The sequence below is a fragment of the Octopus sinensis genome, linkage group LG6 (genome assembly GCF_006345805.1).
Source record: "Octopus sinensis linkage group LG6, ASM634580v1, whole genome shotgun sequence".
Classification (NCBI taxonomy): Eukaryota; Metazoa; Mollusca; class Cephalopoda; order Octopoda; family Octopodidae; genus Octopus; species Octopus sinensis.
Genome location: NC_043002.1, coordinates 55,507,416 through 55,533,910, shown reverse-complemented (window position 1 = coordinate 55,533,910; position 26,495 = coordinate 55,507,416). Strand labels below are relative to the sequence as shown.

At 33.5% G+C, this 26,495-nt stretch overlaps 1 protein-coding gene and 1 long non-coding RNA gene across 3 annotated transcripts in view; one reads left to right on the top strand and one right to left on the bottom strand.

The window, feature by feature from the left end:
* The window catches only part of LOC118763923, a 226,171-nt gene that overhangs the window by 60,401 nt on the left and 139,275 nt on the right, over positions 1–26,495 (top strand). The gene's annotated exons all lie outside the window — the stretch shown is intronic.
* LOC118763927 lies at positions 8,785–9,060 on the bottom strand. Its single transcript, XR_004999696.1, has 2 exons — positions 8,980–9,060; positions 8,785–8,847 (listed from the first exon to the last, which is right to left on the bottom strand). It is a non-coding gene; the product is annotated as an uncharacterized LOC118763927 (long non-coding RNA).

Sequence of the window (26,495 nt, the reverse complement as noted above, 5' to 3'; positions counted from 1 at the left end):
CCAATAGAGAAAGAACAGATCTTACCTAGATCTAAGGTTCCTAAGTTGGAATTTCAACTTAAAAAAGAGGGTAATTTTGTATGTATGTCTGTATGCATGTATGCATGCCTGTATGTATGTATATAGATATGTGCAGATTTGTATGTTTTATGTATGTATTCTCATGCAGATAGTTGCATATCTTGATATGCACGTATATATTTAAATGATAATCTTCTGGATATGTATGTATGTATGTATGTATGTATGTATGTATGTATGTATGTATATATGTATGTATGTATATATATAGGCGGTGGCCTGGCTGTGGTAAGAAGATTCCTTTCGATCTACACGCTAGCAGGTTCCGTTCCACTGTGTGGCTCTCGTGTGAGTGGATTTTGGTAGAAGGAAACTGAAAGAAATCAGTCGTATATATGTACATGTTTGTATGTATATATATATATATATATATATATATATATATTTATATATATACAGAGAGTGAGAGGGAGAGAGAGAAGGATTGAGAGAGAGACAAACAGAGATGTATGTACAATGGCGAAAATTAATTTAAGACCGATGATAAAAGTTCTATTTCTTACAAAATATTTTGTTACTAACACTATACAAATTATTTTTATCTTTTACACCTTATGCGGAATTTATTTCTCTTTCGAATGATGCAGACAATAACTATTTTTTATACAACTTGAAGAATTCTAATGCTAAATTCATAGAAACTTTTCGAATTTACTGGCAAGATTAGTTTAAGACCAAGTAATATGTATGCAAACTTTTTGCCAAAATTGGTGGTCACACAACTAGCCTAACTGCACTACATAGTGTTATAATTTAACGTTATTATACAATTGATTAATAAGGGGAAAACAACGCAACCTCAGTCCAGTCACGAGAGCAAACATCGTATTACTCCACCAGCAAAAAGTTTCCTTTTCAAACATCAGCAAGCACCTAAAGTGCAGTAAAACGGCTTGCGTGCAAGCGTGGAAGATATACTCGGAGACTGGTCAATATAAAGATCGGCAAAGGACTGGTGCCCCAAGAAAAAACAACGGCACAGTTGGAACGTCGAATCCACCGACTTTCGGAAGGCAACGGACCGCCGTTGACAGTTGTAAGCAATTGTCCGACGAGAATGGTGTTAGTTTTACACCACAAACCGTCCGCAACCTTTTGAGAGAATTAGGACTACATGGACGAATCGCTAGGAAAAAAGCCAATAACATCCGAAAGAAATCGATTCAAACGCCTTAATTTCGCAAAAAGCCATGCTCAATGAACTGCCGTAGATTGGTGCAGGGTCCTTTGGAGTGACGAGTCACGCTTCTGTATATTTGGATCAGATGGTAAAACATACGTCAAACATCGTCCAACCGAGGAATTCCAACCCAAATGCCTGAAAAAAAAACGGCGCAAGCGGTGTGTGTGGGTGTTATGGTGCGGGCGGCATTTCGTAGCTTTGATGTTGGCCCTCTAGTTAAAGTTGCTGGAAAGCTAAATAGTGTAGGTTATATGAATCTACTAAAGGATAATGATGTGCCATATTTGACTCACCAAATGCCTTCGGGGGCTATTTATCAGCAGGACAATAGTCCTGTGCACAAGGCCCAGAAGTTATGGAATTTTTTGATCACCATAATAATGACGTAATCGAATGGCCTCCCCAGAGCCCGGACCGCAATCCGATCGACAACCTGTGGAATTATGTTTCCCAAATGTCTATGCTAATAAACCATCTAATCTAAAACAATTATTCGATTATATCATTGAAACATGGCAAAATATTCCCATAGAATTTTGTAATCACTTAGCGAATTCAATGCCGAGACGTTGTTCAGCCGTTATTAAGAATAAAGGCTACGGCACAAAGTACTAATCTGTATTTCGTTCTTGTTGCTCATTTTTGCTACAATCTTAAGCCTTAAATAAAATTGTTATGATATAGTTTTAAACTAATTTTACCGGTAAATTTGAAACGTTTATATTAATTTAGCATTAGAATTCTTCAAGTTGTATAAAAATAGTTATTGTCTGCATCATTCGAAAGAGAAATAAGTTCTGCATATGGTGTAAACGATAAAGATAATTTGAATGGTGTTAGTAACAAAATATTTTGTAAGAAATAGAAATTTTAACATCGGTCTTGCATTTATTTTCGCCAGTGTGTATGTATGAATTTTTGTGTCCCCCCAGCATTGCTTGAGAGCCGATGCTGGTGTGGTTTCATCCCTGTAAAGAATAAGGCTTGGGGTCGATTTGTTCTGCTAATGGCGAAATAATGAGAGAAATAATTAAGAGACAAAAAAGAAAAAAAATATTATATTAATCTGTTTGTGTGTGTGCATGTGTCTGTGTGTGTGTGAGAGAGAGAAAACATTTACTAAGAGAAATGTACAATATTAAAATAGAAATATTTTTTAACAGCGAACTCGTTAGTAGCAGTGAGAAAGAGAGAAGAAAGAAAACAAATGGGAAACGAATCGGCCTTACTTCTGAAAATGTATAACATACGAAAAATAATGCGACTGAATTTACGATGGGGATAACCCATCACGTCGGGTTTTAATAATATAACATGGTAATCTTTGGTGCCATTTCACCAATATTTCTCAAAGACAAACAATTTTTACATGTCAGAGAATATCTGCTCGGTAAACTTCGGACGTCGCTCCCCGCGCGTTGTCAAAACAGCGAGAGGAAATAAACAACTTTCTCAATACGACGATTCCATACTAATTTTGTTCTTTAGAAGACTTCCATAGCTCAGCTTAGCGAATTCATTCCTAGAAATATATGTGTATTTATCAATTAATTAGGGCATTTTTTAAAATTTTGGCCCAAACTCGATATTTAATGACTTAGACTTGTATTTCTTTTGAACACTCATCTTGCGCGAATGTATGATTGACAAGAAGCCTCACTATCCATCCATTTATCCTATCCGAACAGTCGTGGTTGTCAACCTTCTTTTCATTCACTTTACATTTTTTGTGCCATCCTTTTGCCAGATTTTACAATGGCCGGACTGAATTCACGAGAAATTATTTCTTTTTAAGAGATACAAATCTCTAAGTAAAAGATTTTGTTAATTTTCTAAATGAAAATTAATGATAAACTTTCACTTTTATATTTCATAGCAATTATCTGACCTACACTCATCGATTTCTAATCTTTCTGGAGTAGCGCGTGACGACCAATGGTTGTGTGTTTATATACACGTTACTTACCTGTTCGGCAAAAAGTGACCAAGGGAATCAGTACATAGCTTTCTGAAATAAGTCCTTGGGTCGGTACATTCGACTAAAAATTCTTCAATGTCGATCAACAGCATGCCCGGAAACTAGTGGACTAACACAAGTAAAAGAAGATATATATGTGTATATGTATATATATTTATGTATATATATATATATAATATATAATATATATATATATATATATTATATTATATATATATATTATATATATAATATATATTATGTATGTATGTATGTATGTATGTATGTATGTATATACAGGTGGAAAGACGATTCGAATCTTGCATGTGTTAAGAAGTACTTCCTCACGATAATACGGTTCATATTTAGTGGAACTATGTTAAAGATTTGGGAAAGCATTTTCATAACAGCATATAGGTCACAGGCCAATTGCTAGTAGGTTACATTCGCTTAACGGGAAATTACCGAGCGGGGAAAGTGCGTTACAGTTTCATGTTAAAAATCGTTGTTACTGTCGCCACTACCATCATCATCACCACCAGCATACAGTGGTGTTACATATTACACGATTTCCCTGGGGCTGCAATGTAAATATTAATGAGTTGTGTAGGCACGTGCGATTTCGTCGTGCATAACGTGCCTAAAAGTCGCTAATAGTGTCTATGTAGTATCACCCAGATACCGTATATATCTATGAAGTCCTTAATATTTCTGCACCGATATATTCTGAGGCATAAATAATCTGGAGCATCTACATTTTAGTAAAATATTGGTTAGAGCAAGGATTCTCTCAGCTCTACCACTTCTTAGATGAATGCCCAAGAATTATCAGACTGTAGACACGGAACAGGTAAGCTGACAGAATCAAGCAATTTGGACAAAATGCTTAGCCAACCAGCAATGTTGATGACCCAGTAGTGTTCATTATCCAGCAGTGTTCACTGTGTTGTGTTCATGCGAATCACAATTCAGTAATGATTACTATCCAAAAGCGTTCGTTCTCCAACAGTGTTCATAGCACCAAAGAATTTACCGTTTATCTGTTTTCACCATCTAAGAATCTTACCATTTTACAGTGTACATAACTGAACACTGTTCAATATCTAACAGTTTCTATTAAGGAAATGTATTTATTTTCTAAACGTCTAATAGAGATCCCCATCTACTACTACCCAACAATGTTCACTATTCTACAGTGTTTATTACCCAACACTGTTTACTAACGAACAGCATTCATTGTCCAAAAGAGACCATTACCCAACAGTGATAATTTTCCAAGAATGTTATTCATGTTGTTCAATATTTAACAGCGTACGTTATCCAAGAGTCTCTGCTGTATATTAATGTTCACTAACAAACTCTGTCCACCAGCCTGCGACGTTCATTCTGCGACAGTGTTCACTATCTTGTTTCCTAACAAGCCATGTTCATTGTCCAGCAGTGTTCACAACAAACCCATGCCCATCATCTAACGTTATTTACAATCCTAAAGCATTCATTATCTGACACTTCTTACTATCGAACAACTTTCATTATACAGCAATATTAACCATCTTACATTACTCGTTATCTAACAGTGTTTACTTTGCTACCACGCTCATTGTCGAACAATGTTCACCAACCAACAGTGTCCACAATCCAATACTGTTACATATCAGTCTCACTATCAGATAGTGTACATTATCTAACAGAGCATACCATCATACTCTGTTTACTATCGTAGAATGTTCATTATCCGGCAATGTTCCTCATCAATGTTTATGATCTCATGATATTCATTATCCAGAAGTATTCATTGTATACTGGATGTGAACATCCTTCTCATATATTCTTTATCAAGTTCCCATACTTACATATCACAGCACAATCTCTCAATCTCCCTCGTATTTCTAATTAGTTATTCATACACAAACACACACACACACACACACACACACACAACACACACACACACACACACACACACATACACACACACATACATACATCCATCCATCGATACATCCATCCATACATACATACATACATACATACGTACATACATACATACATACATACATACATACATACATACATACATACATACATACGTACATACATACATAGATCTAGGTTAGATCTGTTCTTTCTCTATTGGCAAGAAATCTTGAAATAGACTGAATAACAACATACATACATACACAGCTGCGAGTAAAGCTGTGCGACTCTGACATGGCTGCACCCAGTGAATCACCACAGTTAGACGAATGGAAAGCTGGACACTTAAGATGCTGGACACGCTTGTTTCTGCAACATATGAGAACGAGATACGCAGCTCTCGTATTTCTGATCGCATCATGACTATTATGTCACGGCTTGATTGGAACACGCTATGTTTGACAGGTACTACGCTCTAAACATGGCCACCTCTGAGCAGAAAAGAACGACTTTTCCAACTAAATTTCTGATGTTTGAAGGAGACATTTTCTTATAGGAAATATGAGATTCTTCTAGAAGATTACTCAATACAAGTGTGGCGATATAACAGTGATCATTATTGATGTAATATCAACAAAAATATTGTGGTATTTCGATGAGCTTCGATGAGGAATGCACGAGTCCCGGGATATTTTCTCCTGCTGTATTTTCTCCAGTGAGGGCCGTAGGACATAATCTCGTCATAACATTGGAAGAACGAAAAAGAGAAGCAAGGTGTTTCTGAGTGTGCATCATCTTCGTATTTTCCTCTCAGTTGTTCTATTCAAAAGAGGAAAAGATTCCCTCTGGTACAGGTTCGATGCAAGAATTGATAGTTTCCAACTTTAGCTCCAGGTCAGCAATTTCGGGGTAGGTGTAATGGATTTCGTCGACCCCATTACGTAAATGGAACTAATTTTATAATGACGGGAAGAAAAAAATGTCCTACTGGTGAGATACATTGTAATATAATATATATAAAATATATATTGAAGTGAAAGAAATGACTGTAACATGAAGTATAAAAAGAAATCTTTATATATAAAAGTCAAGTTGTGTGTCTGTCTCCCACGATTTAGATTCCTAACTACTCCCACATTTTGCGGTGCAGTGTAACCAAAAGCGGGTATCTTATAGTCGTGCTACGTATCAAGACATTCTGGTTATTAGCGCGCGTCTACGATGAGTCTACGATTTTTAAAAAAATTACCATCATTTTCCCCCCTTTTTAATGCATCTTTTTGCTATTATATATGGGAAGTAACTCTCTAAAAATGTATTAATAAATCTCAGAACTTAAAAAGCTACAGTAACACCCCCTTTGTGGTTAGCCATATTGAGATGGCTATTATACTTTACATCTCTAAAAATGCTTATATAGTTATTTCCCTTACAAACCCGAGGAACGGCGGGCGATACTGCTAGTTATTTACAAATAATCACATCTTTTCATATCAAGAAATCTAGTTATAAATATGGGATAATATAACTAAATAATGTTGAAATCTCTATCTATACAAATATTATACAGTAAACCCCCTTGGATTACATATACTGAGCATGGATTATACAAATTTAACTAAAAATTCGATTATAATCTATAAAATAAAACCGCTATGTTATAATAAAATTATAGTATCACCTTATTCATTTCTAAATCAGTATTATAATCATCAGGAATTTCATAATAGTAATAAATATGAATATTAATGGTAATCGAAATCAGATATACATGATGGTTATATCTATCAATAAACTATAAAATACATAAAACTATTATCATATCCATTAAAATATATAAAAAAATGAAATAAGATATGGATGTCTGTAACGAGTTTAATCCACTAATTGAACAAAATCCAAAAACACAAACAACTTGAATATAAAATAAATATTAACACTGTAATTCCATACAAAAATATAATTCCTATATAAAAAAAATAGAAATAATGTTAGCGTATATGTGTGTGTGTGTGTGAGAGTATGCAGGGAAGTCTTCCTAGTATAATGCATAGGAATATAATGTATATATTATAATGAATATTAAAAAAATAGGAAATGGAATCGGAAAATAAAAAATAAAAAATGAATTAAATAACGTAGGTATAGTTATGTATATATGAATATATATATATAGATAAATATAGGTATGTATATATGAAAAATATATATAGATTGATCCGTCACAGTTCCATTGGTTTAATCCCAACAACATCGATGTAACACGATATTAAATAGAAATATTTATCTTATAAAGGAGAAATATATAGTTTACGATTATAAACGTGATAAGAAAATATAAGATAAAAATTAATGGAAATATTGGTATTTAACGATTAATATAATCGTCGATATGATTATTAAGTGGTGAAGCTAAAACACTTCTACATAATTGAAACGATACACTTGTATCTGATTTTTCTCTAACTGAGATTGGTTCCAGAAGTATTATAACAGGAATTAATTACATAAAGGATTCTAGTGTATTTTGAATGTGGTTTATATTTTCATGAAGTGTATGGAGTGTAATTATGGTAAACCATCGCTGCTTGGTTATTGGCACATCGTCCGGTAGAAAAAGACTGTTATCCACTTCGACATTTTGTTTGATGTTTGAAAATATCTGAAATATATGAAAAGAACATTGTAAATAAGAGATACACAATAATTGATATTAATACACACACAAATACAAACACACACACACACACACACATACACATGTAATGAAATTACTGGGGCTCACAGTCCACACCTTATAAAGCTATATATATATATATACATATTTATTTATCCATAGGAAACCCAACGTGTAGGAGATCTAAACATGGTCAATGTAGCTATTTCTCTCTACATTCAATACTATAGAGACATTTATACACACATATTATATATCACATTTACTGATACTAACAATATACGCACACATGTTAGTAATATTATTAAATTAGAACGGTTCAAAATTATTCTAATTGTAGTAATTCCGTCAAATAATTAGACATTCTACGCAGATTACAATTCTATGCATTGTTGTCTACATCATAAAAATGAGGAAAGTGTGCAGAACGTAAGCTGATTATCGTCTGCACGAAGTAGTTTACGACAGAAATCTTAGAAACCCTGAAGAGATGTAATTTGTAATCTTTTAGTAGTCATGAAACACTTTGAAAGAATGCTTCGAAATGAGTATATATTACTCCGAGGGAATCTAAAGAATAGCACTTCTGATCTTTGACAACAGTTTCTGTAAATAAACTGACCATATCTTCCCGGATCAATTCTATGATATATATATTTAATATATTCCGATAAACATGAGGATATTTTGGTGCTGTTTAATTGACCGGTTTATTCATCTACATTAATTTTTCGTGAGGAAATAAAAGAGAAATCGCGTGAATCTTCATCTAGGAAAATATATTACGAGAATAATACTTACTGGTGATTCCAGAAAAAGTATCGTATCAACCAGGTAAGAAAGTGTTTGTTTTAAGTAACAATAAAATATGGCATCAGATGTGGGAGTGAGTTTAGAACAGGCTGCCGGATAATAACACTCTGTCTGTATACGTTTGGCAGGGGCACACAGCTGGTCATATTCTTTTTCCGTCTGATTCTTCAACACAGTAACATATTGACTGAGGGTTGCAGACATATTGGATAGAGCAATCTGTAATAAAGAATTGTGAGGAGCTTGAATTTGATTCGACACTGATTGAGATTTCTTATAAAATATAGAATCGAGTTTAGATAGAAAGTGTATAAATATTTCAAGAAAAGGTGTTTGATAATATGTCCATACCTTGACTAAGTCTGTCTGCGCGAGGGTGATACTGTGTTGAATGTAGAGCTGAGGGAATGTAAGTTCCGTCTGGTTGAGTAGCATATGAATAAAGTGAGGACAGGATACCGCAGAAGCCATTGGAGTGTTGTGGCACTGTAGAAAAACACGTGACATATTATGAGTCTGAGATTTGGACAGATAGGATTAGAAAACAACGGAGTAGAAGTCCGTTTACACTGAATATTTATAAATATTGATCTTTATGAGAACTTTATTAATTATTATGTGGGTAGTAATTTAAGTAATATATTATTGGAGTGTTTTAAGTTGTAATAATGATGATGATGATGATGATGATGATGATGATGATGATGATGATGATGATGATGATGATGATAATGATGATGATGATGATGATGATGATGATGATGATAACAATATCAAGAATAACAATAATAATAAAAATAATATATGAAGAAATAAATGTAAACTTACAAAAGAATGCAAAGTAGTGTTCACGGCTATTGAGGCCCTGCGAGCCACGTCCAGCTGAGTTTTTATGTTATTTATTGGTATCGCTGTAGGTTTTATCGATGCTCCATGGATGAATGAAGTCCAAACTGAGATACATAGGACCAATATATATTGCCAGTCTACGGGAAAATAGAAAAAAAATACCATTAAGGAACATTTAGAAGGACAGGGAGACATTAAAGGAATTGTTATTATTAAAAAGAAATAACTCGATAAGTCGCTCTTAGTTTTTCACGTGTAGTAAACAATGAGCTGAACTTTAGTTGCTTGCTGGTGTTCGAAAAGGAAACTTTTTGCTGGTGAAGTACTACGATTTTTGCTCTCGTGACTGGACTGAGGTGACGTTGTTTCCCCCCTTATTAATCAATTGTATAATAACGTTAATTTATAACACTATATCGTCCAGTTAGGCTAATTGTGTGACCACCCATTTTGGCAAAAAAGTTTGCATACATATTACGTGGTCTTAAACTAATTTTGCCGGTAAATTTGAAACGATTCTCTGAATTTAGCATTAGAATTCTTCAAGTTGTATAAAAATAGTTATTGCCTGCATCATTCGAAAGAGAAATACATTCTGCATAAGGTGTAACAGATGAAAATGATTTGTATGGTGTTAGTAACAAAATATTTTGTAAGAAATAGAACTTTTATCATCGGTCTTAAATTAATTTTCGCCATTGTACATACATCTCTGTTTGTCTCTCTCTCTTTCTCTCTCTCTCTTTCTCTCTCTCTCTCTTTCTCTCTCTCCTTCTCTCTCACTCTTTGTATATCTATATATATATATATTTATATATATATATATATACGACGTGTTTCTTTCAATTTCCATCTACCAAATCCACTCACACGGGAGCCACACAGTGGGACGGAACCTGCAAGCGTGTAGATCGGAAGAAATCTTCTTACCACAGTCAGGCCAGAGCCTATATATACATACATACATACAAACATACAAGAGTGTGTGTGTGTGTGTGTGTGTGAGTGTGTGTGTGTGTGTTTGTGTGTGTAGCTAGGTTAGAAACTTGTTCTTTCTATATTGGCAAGAAATCTTGAAATAGACTGAATAATAATATACATAGATACGAGTAAAGCTGTGCGTCTCTGACATGGCTGCACTGAGTGAAACACCACAGCAAGAAATGAGAACGAGACACGCAGCTCTCGTATTTCTGATTGCATCAAGACTATTATGTCACGGCTTGATTGGAACGCTATGGTTCACAGGCACTACGCTCTAACCATGGCCACCACTGAGCAGAAAAAGAACGACTTTTCCAACTAACTTTCTGATGTCTTGAAGGAGACATTTTCTTATAGAAAATATGAGATTCTCCTAAAAGATTATTCAATAACAGTGATCATTATTGATCTAATATTGACAAAAATATTGTGGTATTTCGATGAGCTTCGATGAGGAATGCACGAGTCCCGGGATATTTTCTCCTGCTGCATTTTCTCTAGTGAGGGCCGTAGGACATAATCTCGTCATAACATTGGAAGAACGAAAAAGAGAAGAAAGCTGTTTCTAGGTTTGTATCATCTTCGTATTTTCCTCTCAGTTGTTTTATTCAAAAGAGGAAACGATTCCCTCTGGCCCAGGTTCGATACAAGAATTGATAGTTTCCAACTTTGGCTATGGGCCAGCAATTTCGGGGTAGGTGTAATGGATTTCGACGACCCCATTACGTAAATGGTACTTATTTTATGAAGACGGGAAGAAAAAAATGTCCTACTGGTGAAATACATTGTAATATAATGTATATAAAATATATAATAAAGATAAAGAAATGACAGTAACATGAAATATAAAAAGAAATTATTCATAAAATAAATCACATCTATTCATATCAGAAATAATGGAACAAGTAGTAAATATAATATGGATGACTGTAACGAAGTTGTAATCCACTCATTGAACAAAATCAAAAACACAAACAACAGAATATAAAATAAAATATTAACACTTTAATTTTTCCATACAAAAATATAATTCTCATTTATATAATAAATAATAGAAATGATGTCTGCGTATATGTGTGTGTGTGTGTGTGTGTGTGAGTATGCAGGGAAGTCTTCCTAGTATAATGCATAGGAATATGGTGTATATATTATAATGAAGATTAAAAAAATAGGAAATGGAATCGGAAAATAAAAAATAAAAAATGAATTAAATAACGTAGGTATAGTTATGTATATATGAAGATATATATAGATAAATATAGGTATGTATATATGAAAAATATATATAGATTGATACGTCATAGTCCCATTGGTGTAATACCAATAACATCGATGTAACACGATATTAAATAGAAATATTTAGTTCAAAAAGGAGAAATATATATTGTTTACGATTATAAACCTGATAAGAAAATATAAGATAAAAATTTATGGAAATATTGGTATTTAACGATTAATATAATCGTCGATATGATTATTAAGTGGTGAAGCTAAAACACTTCTACATAATTGAAACGATACACTTGTATCTGATTTTTCTCTAACTGAGATTGGTTCCAGAATTATTATAACGGAATTAATTACATAAAGGATTCTAGAGTATTTTGAATGTGGTTTATATTTTCATGAAGTGTATGGAGTGTAATTATGGTAAACCATCGCTGCTTGGTTATTGGCACATCATCCGGTAGCAAAAGACTGTCATCCACTTCGACATTTTGTTTGATGTTTGAAAATATCTGAAATATATGAAAAGAACATTGTAAATTAGGGATTAACATTAATTGATATTAATACACAGACACACACGAAGACGCACTCACACACACACACGTGTAATGAAACCGAATAACGGAGCTCACAGTCCACACATTATAAAGCTTTATATATATATTTATCCAGAAGAAACCCTACTTGGAGGAGATCTGAACCTGGTCAATGTAGCTATTTCCCCCTAAATTCAATACTATAGCGACTTTTATACGCACACATTATATATCACATTTACTAATACTAAAAATATACACACATCTTATATATGAATTTACTATTAATAATAATATAGACATAGATGCAAACACACGTATATATTACGTATAACATTTTGATAGAGTAAGTTATATTATTAAATTAGAACGGTTCAAAATTATTATAATTGTAGTAATTCCGTCAAATAATTAGACATTCTACGCTGGTTACAATTCTACGCATTGTTGTCTACATCATATAAATGAGGAAAGTGTGCATAACGTAAGCTGATTATCGTCTGCACGAAGTATTTTACGACAGAAATCTTAGAAAACCTAAAGAGATGTAATTTGTAATCTTTTGGTAGTCATGAATCACAAGAATACTTTGAAAGAATGCTTCGAAATGACTATATATTACTCCGAGGGAATCTAAAGAATAGCACCATTGATCTTTGTCAACAATTTCTGTAAATAAACTGACCATATCTTCCCGGATCAATTCTATGAGTTATATATTTAATATATTCCGATAAACATGAGGATATTTTGGTGCTGTTTTCTTCAACAGGGAATTTATCTACATAAATTTTACGTAAGGAAATGAAAGAGAAATCGCGTGAATCTTCATCTAGGAAAATATATTCCGATAATAATACTTGCCGGTGATTCCAGAAAAAGTATCGTATCAACCAGGTAAGAAAGTGTTTGTTTTAAATAACAATAAAATATGGCATCAGATGTGGGAGTGAGTTTAGAACAGGCAGCGGGATAATAACACTCTGTCTGTATACGTTTGGCAGGGGCACACAGCTGGTCATATTCTTTTTCCGCCTGGTTCTTCAACACAGTAACATATTGACTGAGGGTTGCAGACATATTGGATAGAGCAATCTGTAATAAAGAATTGCGAGAAGTTTGAATTTTATTCAACACTGATTGAGATTTCTTATAAAATATAGAATCGAGTTTAGATAGAAAGTATATAAATATTTCAAGAAAATATGTTTGATAATATGTCCATACCTTGACTAAATCTGTCTGCGCGATGGTGATATTGTCTTGAATGTAGAGCTGAGGGAATGTAAGTTCCGTCTGGTTGAGTAGCGTATGAATAAAGTGAGGACAGGATACCGCAGATGCCAATGGAGTGTTGTGGCACTGTAGAAAAACACGTAACATATTATGAGATTTGGACAGATAGGATTAGAAAATAACGGAGTAGAAGTCCGTTTACACTGAACTAGTAGTTACAAATATTGATCGTTATGAGAACTTTATTAAATATTATGTGGGTAGTATGTTAAGCAATATATCATTGGAGTGGTATAAGAAGTTGTAATAATAATGATGATGATGATGATGATGATGATGATGTTGATGATGATGATGATGATGATAACAATATCAAGTATAACAATAATAATAACAATAATATATGAATGAATATATGTAAACTTACAAAAGAGTGCAAAGTAGTGTTCACAGCTATTGAGGCCCTGCGAGCCGTATCCAGTTGTGCTTTTATGTTATTTATTGGTATCGCTGTAGGTTTTATCGATGCTCCCTGGATGAATGAAGTCCAGACTGAGATACACAGGACCAATATATATTGCCAGTCTACGGGAAAATAGAAAAAAATAACCATTAAGGAACATTTAGAAGAAAAGGGAGACATTGAAGGAATTGTTATTATTAAAATGAAATAACTCGATAAGTCGCTGTTAGTTTTTCACGTGTAGTAAACAATGAGCTGAACATTTTGGAACTCAATAAACGATATTCACAAATATTTAACATAGTTCCACTAAATATAAACCACAATTTTTTGTGTTGTGTGTTAATGTGTCTATATAATTAATAGTAGTAAATTCATATATAAGATGTGTGTGTATATTGTTAGTATTAGTTAATGTGATATATAATATGTGCGTTTACAACCACTTATATTAAAGCCACTTACATTGATAGATAGATAGATAGATAGATAGATAGATAGATAGATAGATAGATAGATAGATAGATAGATAGCTAGATAGAAAGAATTGGATAGATATATATATATATATAGGGAGAGAGAGAGAGAGATAAATGCATACATAGACAGGGACATACATATATTTACATATGTCTGTGCGCGTGTATATGTGTGTATATGTGTGTGGAGTGTGTGTCATTGTCGCACTCTCTTGAGTACCGCTTGACGACCAATGCTTGTGTGTTTATATACAGGAAACGTAACTGTTCGGTAAAAAATTACCAAAAGAATAAGTACATGGCTTTAGAAATAAGTCCTCGGGTTGGTGAATTCCACCTTAACAGTTTTCAAGGTTGTGTCACGGCATGGCCGCAAACCTGCAGATTCAAACATGTAAAACACAGTATATATATGTATGTATGTATGTATGTATGTATGTATGTATGTATGTATGTATGTATATATGTATGTATGTATGTATGTGTATGTATGTATGTATGTATGTATGTATGTATGTATGTATGTAGATATAAAATGTATGTATGTATATATATGTATATATATATGCTTGTATGTATATATATATATATAAATATACAGGTGGAAAGATTCGATTTTTGTATGTGTTAACAATTACTTCCTCATGACAATATAACCTTTAATCTATTCAAGATATCCTTCACCTGAATATTACCCTGCCATATACATCTCATTTGGATTTACCACTTTTGAGGTTTCACTCGCAATGAAACACATGTAGCCCGAATTATTCTTTTCCGTTCTGTAACTCTTATATTCTTTTTCGCAAACTCGACAAACCTTGTCGCCTACCGTAGAATATAGAAGAACTTTTTTCTTCGTATCATTTTTCGAAAAAAAAAATTAAATAATCCCCAATCTTCCGCCTGAATACACCGAAATTTGTTCCGAAAGTTGATTTTACTTAATATCTTCTACGAATTGCTTGAAATTAACTGTCTACTTACCCCTCGATCCCTGGATCTTACATTTGTGTATGTGTGTGTATTCCTATGAATGTATGTGCTTATGTATGTATGTGCTTACGTAAGTATGTAAGTATACGCTTATGTATGTATGTATATATGTACGTATGTATGTATGTATGTATGTATGTATGTATTTATATAATGCCGACCTCATACTTACAGTAATTCATTTTGTGTGATTTTTCGTTATGAAAATGTTTTGGATAGAAGGTCATGTTGTAGTTCCTTTGCTTGTTACGAATTATTGTGGTTAAGTGACGGTGGGATATCGGCTTTTATAGTTGTTTTAGCAGTGATAGGTTTGGAAAATCCCATTCTATGTGATGGTCTTCATGAAGCTGGAAGATATCGTCTTCCTTTATCTATTGTTTAAATTTACTTTACGAAAATTGCCTGCTTTCATTTCTGGCGGATGTTGAAGCTTGTGCTAATATTTTACTTTCAATGTGTCAGAGATTTAGGTTTACGGAAAGAGGAAAGCTTTTATGAATGAACTATTTTTATCACAGTATATAAGTCACAGGCCAATTGCTAGTAGGTTACTTTCGCTTATCGGGAAATAACCGAGCGGGAAATAGTGAGTTACAGTTTCATGTTACAAATCGTTGTTACTATCGCCGTCGCCAACGTCGTCGTCGTCATTATTATTATAACCATCATGTGTATCATCTCCATCATCTTCACCATCATCACCACCACTACCACCACCACCATCCCAACCATCACCACCACCAGAACGATATAAAGAAACCAATCACCCAAACATCGTATAACTCCCTCAATCACAACTCACATACATTCAGAAATCAAGGGTCTAATATCCCAAAGAACGAATACAGAAACTATTGAAAATAATTTACAACCAGCAATACCGACAGTCACAAATGGAGAAATGTGCTTAGAAGGAGGGGAAGGGGGAGGAGAAAGAAGAGGAGGAAGGGGGTACGAAACAGAAGAAACAGCATCAATATAAGAATATGGCACGAACAGAAATCTTCGACTAGATAATAGAAATCCTTATTGCAAGCGGCCTTGTTCTCCGTCGGTTATGATGACGAGTGTTCCAGATGATACAATCAAATTAACAGACTGTTCATGAAATTAACGTGCAAGCGGCTGAGTACACCACAGACACGTGTACACTTAACGTAATTCTGAAGGAGATTCAGCATGATAAAGAATGTGATAAGGCTGACCCCTTTTGAAATTCAGGTACAACTCAACAGTTATGACTCAGGAATGGCAAACTTAGTGACATACACCAATGTGACTCTCTCAATCCCTTCTTCGAAGCACAAACGTAAAGGACTTGGTCTTCAAAAGCCCAACTATCAACACCATGCGTCAACCAAAAATCCTCAAGAATTATCTAGCAAGGATAAATTCACGTACCCACCCCAACCCCGAATTTTCTGTAAAAACCTGTGCAGATTGCTGATGCGGAATCTGAATTAGGCAAAGTTACAACCAGTTAGAAATATCCGAGGTATAAAGACGGATATTAATTGCGAAACAAGAAATCTCTTATGTTATATAATCTGGCCTAGTCGTAAGGAAAACGACATTGGTTAAACCGGAATCTCCCTGGGTGAAAGAGTGAACATACACACACTTTATCCTGAGCAAAGCGAAATCCCACTTAGTGAAAATTAACTAATTTGCGATAACAAGTTTATTTTTTTCCTGTTTGTCTTTGCTTAAGAGAAAATCCAAAATATTTTTTAAAAATTGAGAAGTATTTTTAAAAAATAAATTCTCCAAAATTAACTTTGCTTAAAAAAACAATAATGAACAAAAGAAAATATTTTCTTTTTCCTCCGTCTCGAAATATTTCTTAAGGAGAGATGAAAACAACTCTAAACTGAAAAACTTTCCGCTTCTCTTCCATATTTTTTTATTACTTTCTCTTTTTCTTATTTTTTAATTGAAAATTATGTGAAACGCTATTTTGACATTTTCACGTCTATCTCTCAATGAATTGTTTCTAGTTTTGCTACTCGTTTATTAATTCTACACATATTAGTATGGGAATTGTGGTGTGTATATGTGTGTATGTATGTGTGTTTGTATGTATGTAGATCTAAGGATTTCTATTATCTAGCCGTAGGTTTCTATTCTTGCCATATTCTTATATTGATGATGTTTCTTCTGTTTCGTACCCCCTTCCTCCTCCTCCTTCCCCTCCTCCTAAGCACAGTTCTCCATATGTGACTGACGGTATTGTTGGTTGTAAATTATTTCCAATAGATTGTGTATTCCTTTTTGGGATATTAGAACCTTGATTTCTGAACGTATGTGAGCTGTCATTAAGGGAGTTATACGATGTTTGAGTGATCGGTTTCGTTATCTCACTCTGGCGGTGGAGATAATGGTGATGGTGGCGTTGGTGGTAGTGGTGGTGGTGGTGATGATGATGTTGTGGATGGTGATGGTGGTGGTGGTTGTGTTGGTAGTAGCGGCGGTTGTGATGGTGTTGGCTGTAGTGAAGATGATGATGGAGATGATACACATGATGATGATAATGATAATGAAGACGACGACGTTCGCTTCGGCGATAGTAACAACGATTTGTAATTTGAAACTGTAACTCACTATTCCCCGCTCGGTTTTTTCCCGTTAAGCGAAAGTAACCTACTAGCAATTGGCTGTGACCTATATACTGTGATAAAAATAGTTCATTCATAAAAGCTTTCCTCTTCCCGTAAACCTAAATCTCTGTCTCACTGAAAGTAAAATATTTGCACAAGCTTCAACTTCCGCCAGAAATGAAATCAAGCAATTTTCGCAAACTAAATTTAAACAATAGATAAAGAAAAGGATATCTTCCAGCTTCATGAAGGCCATCATATAGAATGGGATTTTCCAAACCTATCACTGCTAAAACCACTATATAAGTCGATATTCCATCGTCACTTAACCACAATAATTCGTAACATGCAAAGGAACTACAACTCTCAAAACTTTTTTCATAACGAAAAATCACACAAAATGAATAACTAAGTATGAGGTCGGCATTATATACATACATACATACATACATACATACATACATACATACATACATACATACATACATACATACATACATACATACATAAGCACATGCATTCATAGGAATACACACACATACACAAATGTAAGATCCAGAGATCGAGGTGTAAGAAGACAGTTAATTTCAAGCAATTCGTAGTAAATATTAAGAAATAAACAACTTTCGGAACAAATTTCGGTGTATTGAGGCGGAAGATTGGGGATTAATTAACTTTTTTTTATCGAAAAATGATACGAAGAAAAAAGCTTTTTTATATTCTACGGTAGGCGACAAGATTTGTCGAGTTTGCGGAAAAGAATATAAGAGTTACAGAATGGAAAAGAATAATTCGGGCTACATGTGTTTCATGGCGTGTGAAACCTCGAAAGTAGTAAATCCAAATGAGGTGTATACGGCCGGGTAATATTCAGTCGAAGGATATCTTGAATAGATTAAAGGTTATATTGTCATGAGGAAGTAATTGTTAACGCATACGAGAATCGAATCTTTCCACCTGTATGTGTATATACATATATATATGTATATATATATATATATATATATATATTATATATATATATATACATACCCACACGCACACACACACACACACACACATATATATATATATATACATACATATATATAGATATACATGCATACATACATACATACATACATACATACATACATACATACATACATACATACATACATACATATATATATATATACATACATACATACATACTAACATATATATATATATATATATCTACTGTGTTTTACTTGTTTTAGTCCGCTAGTTTACGGCCATGCTGCGACACAACCTTGAAAACTGTTTAGGTCGAATTTACCAACCCGAGGATTTATTTCTAAAGCCACGTTGGTAACTTTTTACCGAACAGTTAAGTTACCTGTATATAAACTAACAGCGACTTATCGAGTTATTTCTTTTTAATAATAACAATTTCTTCAATGTGTCCCTTTCTTTCCAAATGTTCCTTAATGGTATTTTTTTCCATTTTCCCGTAGACTGGCAATATATATTGGTCCTATGTCTCTCAGTCTGGACTTCATTCATCCAGGGAGCATCGATAAAACCCACAGCGATACCAATGACCCACATAAAAGCTCAACTGGATACGGCTCGCAGGGCCTCAATAGCAGTGAACACTACTTTGCACTCTTTTGTAAGTTTACATGTATTTGTTCATATATTATTTTTATTATTATTGTTATTTTTTATATTGTTATGATCATCATCATCATCATCATCATTATTATTACTATTTCTTATACCACTCCAATAATATATTACTTAGCATACTCCCCACATCATAACTAAGAAATTTCTCGTAATGATCAATATTCAGTGTAAACGGACTTCATTCTACTCCATTGCTTTCTAATCCTATCTGTCCAAACCTCAGAATCATAATATGTCACGCATTTTTTTTCAGTGCCTCAACATTCCATTGGCATCTGCAGTAAGCTGTCCTCACTTTATTCATATGCTACTCAACCAGACGGAACTTACATTCCCTCAGCTCAACATTCAAGACAATATCACCATCGCGCAGACAGATTTAGTCAAGGTATGGACATATTATCAAACATATTTTCTTGAAATATTTATACACTTCTATCTAAACTCGATTCTATATTTTATAAGAAATCTCAATCAGTGTCGAATAAAATTCAAGCTTCTCACAATTCTTTATTACAGATTGCTCTATCCAATATGTCTGCAACCCTCAGTCAATATGTTACTGTGTTGAAGAATCAGACGGAAAAAGAATATGACCAGCTGTGTGCCCCTGCCAAACGTATACAGACAGAGTGTTATTATCCCGCTGCCTGTTCTAAACTCACTCCCACATCTGATGCCATATTTTATTGTTACTTAAAACAAACACTTTCTTACCTGGTTGATACGATATTTTTCCTGGATTCACCGGTAAGTATTATTATCGTAATATATTTTCCTAGATGAAGAATCACGCGATTTCTCTTTTATTTCCTCACGTAAAATTAATGTAGATAAATTCCCTGGTCAATAAAACAGCACCAAAATATCCTCATGTTTATCGGAATATATTAAATATATATATCATAGAATTGATCCGGGAAGATATGGTCAGTTTATATACAGAAACTGTTGTCAAAGATCTATTCTTTAGACTCCCTCGGAGTAATATATACTCATTTCGAAGCATTCTTTCAAAGTATTCTTGTGTTTCATGATTACCAAAAGATTACAAATTACATCTCTTCAGGGTTTCTAAGATTTCTGTCGTAAAATACTACGTGCAGACGATAATCAGCTGACGTTATGCACACTTTCCTCATTTATATGATGTAGACAACAATGCGTAGAATTGCAATCAGCGTAGAACGTCTAATTAGTTGAAAGAATTACTACAATTAGAATAATTTTGAACCGTTCTAATTTAATAATATAACTTAGTCTATCCAAATGCCATACGTAATATAATTGTGTGTGCATATGTGCCTATTTTATTATTAGTAGTAAATTCATATATAAAATGTGTGTGTATATTGTTAGTATTAGTAAATGTGATATATAATATGTGCGTATACATGTCTCTATAGTATTGAATGTAGGGGGAAATAGCTACATTGACCATGTTTAGATTCCTCCATGTTATTAGGTTTCATTACATGTGTGTGTGTGAGTCTTCGTGTGTGTCTGTGTATTAATATCTATTAATGTTTATCCCTAATTTAAAATGTTCTTTTCATATATTTCAGATATTTTCAAACATCAAACAAAATGTCGAAGTGGATGACAGTCTTTTGCTACCGGACGATGTGCCAATAACCAAGCAGCGATGGTTTACCATAATTACACTTCATACACTTCATGAAAATATAAACCACATTCAAAATACTCTAGAATCCTTTATGTAATTAATTCTCAAACGACATTCAAAATACTCTACAATCCTTTATGTAATTAATTCTCAAACCACATTCAAAATACTCTAGAATCCTTTATGTAATTGATTCCCGTTATAATACTTCTGGAACCAATCTCAGTTAGAGAAAAATCAGATACAAGTGTATCGTTTCAATTATGTAGAAGTGTTTTAGCTTCACCACTTAATAATCATATCGACGATTATATTAATCGTTAAATACCAATATTTCCATCAGTTTTGATCTTATATTTTCTTATCACGTTTATAATCGTAAACAATGTATATATTTCTCCTTTATGAAATAAATATTTCTATTTAATATCGCGTTACATCAATGTTATTGGTATTACACCATTGGGACTGTGACGTATCAATCTATATATATCTTATATAGACATACCTATATTTATATGTCTATCTCTCTCTCTCTCTCTCTCTCTCTCTCTCTCTCTCTCTCCACACACACACACACTGTACTGAAGAAAACTCTATCTCGAAAAACTGTGTCTCGTCCTTTAGTTGAACATGACTTACAAGCAAGAGCACCTGCAGTGAAGCCACTGATCAGCTTCAAGAATAAAAAGTGTCGTCTTACCTTTGCAACCGAACATGTGTTGTGGTCTCAAGAAAAATGGCAAACGGTGCCTTTCAGTGATGAATCTAAGTCTATGTTATTTGGCTCAGGTGGGAAAAGGTACGTTCGTCGAAAAGCAGGTGAAAAATTGTCACCTAAATGCCTTAAGACTAGTGTTAAATTCGGTAGAGGAAGCGTCATGGTTTGGGGGATGATATCTGGAGATGTTGTTGGCCCTTTGCTGCGATTACATGGAAAGGTAAATGCAGAAGGTTATAAACAACTTGTAAAAGATCATGTCTTGCCTGTGCTGAGAAATTCAACTAAGCGACCACCCATATTCATGCAGGACAATGCCCCATGTTACAAGGCTAAGATGGTCATGAAATTCCTCAAGGCTAAAAAGGTTATTGTTATGGATTGGCCTGCTCAACGCCCAGACTTCAATCCTATTGAAAATGTGTGGAATATTCTAGGAGAACGTTTGAAAACCAGAAATCCTAAAACAACCGAGCAATTATGGAATGCCCTTCAGGAAGAATGGAATAAGATCACCCAGCAAGAAATTGAAAATTTAATTTCCCCATGCAGTCAAAAATGTCAAACTTTGATTGAAGCTAAAGGGCTTCACACGAAATATGAAATAATTCCAGCATTCTCTGTCACTTTTTGATTATTTTGTTATTTTTTCAACCGTTCTGATCATTTTGGCCACCATGGGTTTTGCAGTAAATCACTATATCATCCATAACTTTTGTATTATCCACTCAAATTATACCAAAATCTCAGACAATACCAATTAATATCGTATTTATTGTTTGTGAAAATTATAGAATATATAACAAGTTTAATAAAAACTTATATTTACTTTTCTGACAAAAACAATGCCGTTCTGAAAATTTGGGCCGCAACTGTATATATATATAAATATATATAAATATATATATATATATATATATATATATATATATTATATATATATATATATATATATATATATATATATATATATATATATATATATATTATATATATATAGATAGATAGATAGATAGATAGATAGATATTCATATATACATGCCTATACCTACGTTATTTAATTCATTGCATAAATTATTCCTTTTTCGATTCCATTTCCTATTTTTTAATCTTTATTATAATATATACATTATATTCCTATGCATTATACTAATAAGACTTCTCTGCCTACTAAACACGCACACTCACACACACACACATACACACACACACACATACACACCCACTCATATACGCCAATATCATTTCTATTATTTATTATATAATTGAAAATTTATATTTTTGTATGGAAACATTAAAGTCTTAATATTTTATTTTATATTCAATTGTTTGTGGTTTTGATTTTGATCTATGGGTGGATTACATCTTCATTACAAACATCCATATTATATTCACTATTTGTTCCGTTATTTCTTGACATGAAAAGATGTGATTTATTTTATAAATAACTAGCATTATGACCCGGCGTTGCCGGGTCATAGTGTTAGTGGATGTATATATGTGTATATATATGTGTACATATTTCATGTATATCTATATATATATACATCTACATATAAAATACAAAATACAAATTTATATCTTGATATCGCTAGTGATAACAATACTCAAAGTATATAACAGACTGGAATTGTAGGCTCGTCTCTTGCAATTGCGATCAATTGTATCTTGTCCTCCCTCTTGTGTGGTTACAATCCAGCCTACTTCTACTTCTGGGGGAACATTTTAAATTTTTATTCTGGACGTCCTACGTCCAAGATATGAAGGTAAAAATAAAATATTTCCACTTTGCAAGGTTCGAGTCGAATACTCCCTTGCACTCTCCGTTGACTTGAACCTTGCTTCTATTGTGGCGAATTTACGGCCTCTGGCTAGATACTTGATATCTTTCATAGTCGCACCAAGACACTTTTCGATGGTGCTTTCCTCCAGGTGTTCAAATCTATACATTATAGACAATAGTCTTTTCTTTAATTTAATTTCTTATTTCGTTTGGTTGTGTTATCCTAGATTCACCGTCTTTGTCGGTGATCAATCCGAAATAGGTTTGTATTTCTTCCATTTTAATTTTAATGAGCTCGCGCCCGCCGACGGCTGCAGCGAAATTCATTTTTGGTCCTTCTTCTATCGAAGGCATTTTAACAAAAATGCTTCCGTATAAACGGTGAAAATATTGTCAGTTTCCCCAAACAGTGACACAATTCAATTTTTAAACAATAACCAAAGCTCCTTCTCCCAAAGGGAGAGAGTTACGGTTTACAATTATTTAACAAATGCAACATAACAACGTTCCTCTTACGAGGAACCAACAACCGTGATAACAATAGTTAAACAGTAATAATAATAACAACAAACCTTACGGTGAATCGAAAAGCAGTACACAGTTGAAGCTATAGTCCTTTATGTATAAGAAATAAACCAACAGCAGTACTCAGTAGAAGTGGCTGTTCGAGAAAACAGACATTACATACAGCCAAACTTCATATAGATACTTAATGCAAGGTAATTAGCAATTAATTTAATGTAAAAGCCGTGGTAAAGCGTATGTGCACAGCTCCATCTGGATTATTCCATTTCTGCACACTAATTTTATTTTTAATTTATTTCCATTCATGTAAAACCACTTATTCTTGTTCAAGTCATTGATGCAATTTTATACCAATTGATATTTTTACTTTTAATTGTTATGTTAGGATTTAATTATTATATTATACTTTAGTTTGATTTTAATTATTACTTACTACATATCATTCAATTGTTATTATTATCTCTAATTTTTATTGTTAAAGTGAATGTATCTGACATAAAGTAGAGAAATGTTTTTGTTTCATTTTTAACACGTAATGCTGAAATAGTGGAGAAGATATGATATTGCTATGGACTCGCCCTAGGCAAGAAGTTGAACATTTTTTTGCCCATGAAACTACATGGTAAGGCAAGTGTAAATTTTGAATGAAATTTTAGGGACACACACAGACAGACAGACAAACACACATTCTCAGTTTTATATATAGAGAGATTTCTATTTATATTTCATGTTACAGTCATTTCTTTATCTTTAATGTATATTTTATATACATTATATTACAATGTATCTCCCCAATAGGACATTTATTCTTTCCGTGTTGATAGAACAAGCACCAGTAATATAATGGGTTCGAATAAATTCACTTACCCCTCCAGCGAAATTGCTGGCCTTGAACAAAAGTTGGAAGCTATGAATACATTCATCCAACCTGTGCCAGATAGAATCATTTCCTCTTTTGAAGAGAACGATTAAAGCAACTGAGAGGAAAATACGTAGATGTTGCAAACCTAGAAAAACCTTTCTTCTCTTTTTCGTCCTTCCAATTTTATGACGTGATTATGTCATACTGCCCTCACTAGAGAAAATGCAGCAGGACGAAATGTTCCGGGACTCGTGAATCCCTAAGGAAGCTTAGCAAAATATCACAATTGATATTTTTAACATTGATCTCAGTTATATGGCTACACCTCTGTTGAGTAATCTTTTAGGAAAATCTCATATATACCATAGGAAAATGCTTCCTTCTGGACGTCACAGAGTTAGTTGGAAATGTCGTCCTTTTCCTGCTCAGAGGTGACCATGTTTGGAGCGTAGCACCTAACAAGCATAGCGCAAGTGTTGTAATGAAACCGTGACATTATAGTCATTATGCGATCAGAAATACCTTTGGGTATAGATAGAAGTGGTTTGGCTATTTCTGTCACGATGGTGAAACAAACGCCAGAGTGGCGTGTCTCGTTCTCATTTCTTCAGAACAGAAACATGCGTGTCCATTTTTCCATTCTTCTAACTGTGGTGAATCACTGAATGCGGCATTGTCAATGTTGTACACATTTACTGGAAGGGCAATCAGTTCTCTTTCTCTTTCTATTACTGAGTAGTTTTCATGGAGAGCGCGCGCATTCCAAGAGACAAGGTTAATATTCTAATTTTCTGCATGTTTTTACCGCGTTACTGGATAATCCGTCAGCTGAGGCCGGCTGCCAAGTAAAAGGTGAGGAAGCAATATTTATGACTCATTTATAAAATATATCAAATCTTTTCACGTCAAGAAATAACGGAACAAATAGTGATATAATATGGATGTTTGTAAGGACGTTTTAATCCATCCATAGAACAAAATCAAAAACACAAACAACTGAATATAAAATAAAATATTAACACTTTATTGTTTCCATACAAAAATATATATTCTCAATTATATAATAAATAATAGAAATGATTTTGGCGTATATATGTATATATATATATATATATATATATATATATATATATGCACGTGTGTGTGTATACATGAAAGTTTTACAGGACTAATGCATTAGAATATAATATATGTTCTTTTCTACTCCAGGCACAAGGATCGGACTTTTGGGTGAGGGAGCTTGTCGATTAGATCGATCAGTGCACGCAGGTTCTACTTCATCTATCGACCTCGAAAGGATGAAAGACAAACTGGACCACGGCG